Source organism: Odontomachus brunneus, unplaced genomic scaffold (assembly GCF_010583005.1).
Source record: "Odontomachus brunneus isolate Ranch 3 - 2012 unplaced genomic scaffold, Obru_v1 Obru_scaffold_001, whole genome shotgun sequence".
NCBI classification, from domain to species: Eukaryota; Metazoa; Arthropoda; class Insecta; order Hymenoptera; family Formicidae; genus Odontomachus; species Odontomachus brunneus.
Window position 1 is genome coordinate 6,333,736 of NW_022639451.1, and position 1,996 is coordinate 6,335,731.

At 43.0% G+C, this 1,996-nt stretch overlaps 1 protein-coding gene and 1 non-coding gene across 3 annotated transcripts in view; one reads left to right on the top strand and one right to left on the bottom strand.

The window, feature by feature from the left end:
* The window catches only part of LOC116853897 (probable Ras GTPase-activating protein), a 552,848-nt gene that overhangs the window by 89,955 nt on the left and 460,897 nt on the right, over positions 1 to 1,996 (top strand). The window lies entirely within an intron of this gene.
* Positions 774 to 923, bottom strand: LOC116840704. Its single transcript, XR_004377402.1, has one exon. It is a non-coding gene; the product is annotated as a U12 minor spliceosomal RNA (small nuclear RNA).

The following is a 1,996-nucleotide window of genomic DNA, read 5'->3' on the forward strand; positions in this document are numbered from 1 at the left end:
GAGAGAGAGAGAGAGAGAGAGAGAGAGAGAGAGAGAGAGAGTGAGAGAGGGAGGGAGTGAGAGAGGGAGGGAGGGAGGGTTGTTTATTTAATTCGTTTCAGGAATGTTTTTTCATCGGAGCGAGCGGAGATTTTTCGCGCGCCCTCATCGTTTGTTTATTATTCGTGACGCGCGTTCGTGATCGGCACGTTCGCGAAAATTACCGGGCGAACACTTTCCACGCGGGATTCTATGAAGCTGAGTGACTATGTGCTCGCGAGGATGTTTTGTTAACATTAGCGGGACACGTCCGGTTGTGCGTGAATCATCGCCGCCGAAGTATGTACGTGCGCGTGTACAGAATTCGACGCGCGGAAATTATCGTATTACGAAAGACTTATGTCACGCGACCGAAATAGATGCGCGGGTCTAGCGGGGAAAGATCGCGGTAAATCAGTCGTCGACACTGCATCTTTCGATCGGCAGACCGGTTGAGCGATTAAAAAACAGCCGTCGATTGTGTGTTAATACAACGAGCGAATGACTAATCGCGTATCGAAGGCTTCGCGCGCGGCTTATCGGCCAAACATTTATTGGAAATAGTCTCGCGGGATGCTGCAACGATTAAATTCCTACCGAGATGATGTGTGCACACGAAATAGCCGGCTTGTTAAATCGTTGAATCACGTTTAATGAATAATGTTAAAAATCCTCGAGATATTTGGGATTAATACAAATAGCATCTCGCGTGTCAGAAATATTTTTTTACATCCTTATCTTTTACGTGAATCGCAGAGGCAAATCGCTTCACCTGGCCACACGAAAAAGTAGTTCGCACAGCCGTGGGACGACCTGTACCTCTTCAAAAATTGGTTCGCTTTACTTAGAGCATAGCTAAGCGTTACCAAAGCTCTATATTTTCCTTACTCATTAGTTTAAGGCACGAGTGGTGGAGTCCGCCGGCCGCATATTTATACGTGTTAAATCGAATTCTTCTCACGAGAAGAAGGCACTCGACTCGGTTCGCCATCTGTTGAGCACTGTAGGTACCACCAGGACGTTCCGCGTTGCTGCTAGCCTGCCGTGAAAATATCAGGAAACGTAAAAGGAGGGGGAATGTCGCACAGACGGAAGACGCCTCCGCAATCGCATCGCGCGCGGAAACCGATTTCTCAGTTGATTTTTCAGTGGCGCGTAATTTATCGATTTTCTCCGGCCACTTCCGTCACCCGAACTTGCCACATAAATATCAACGTTAGCGGCTAAAGTCCTTGGCAGGGAATTAATTTCGATGGCCATGGAGATTCGATACGCGATGGTTATTTGCTCTTTCGACGTTTATCGTCTCGATCGATACAGTGACCCGACGACGTCGTAACCCAATTAGAATAGGTTGCCTATTGGTTAACGTTTTTAAGTTAACTTTTGGAACGTATCTATAAGATAACAAGTCAATGTCAATAATTCGTCTCCATTAATATGATATCAATTAAATAACAATTTACAGTTGATTAATAGCTAGTTCATTTATGCATCTTATAGTTATCATTTAGTATATATTTAAGGCTCCTGGGGAGTCGCATCATCCATCTCTTTTTAATGACGTCAGAAGCGAGAAAACGCATGCTAAAAATTCCTGCAAAATACGTCGAGATAAACAGATATATCCACAAAACGACATTTGCGATCGATTAAGTACACCTCTAAAATACTCCGTACACTTTCCTTTTGTTATAAAAATCAATAGATAATCGGAAAATTAATATGACAAGATAATGAGGAAATTAGGTTAGAAAAGACGATTGCACGTCACATTTATTTTATAATTATCTGTTGATTGTTAGAACAAAAGAAAAGTGTACGGAGTATTTTAGAGGTGTACTTAATCGATCGCAAATGTCGTTTTGTGGATATATTTGTTTATCTCGACGTATTTTGCAGGAATTTTTAGCATGCGTTTTCTCGCTTCTGACGTCATTAAAAAGAGATGGACGATGCGACTCCCCAGGAGCCTTAA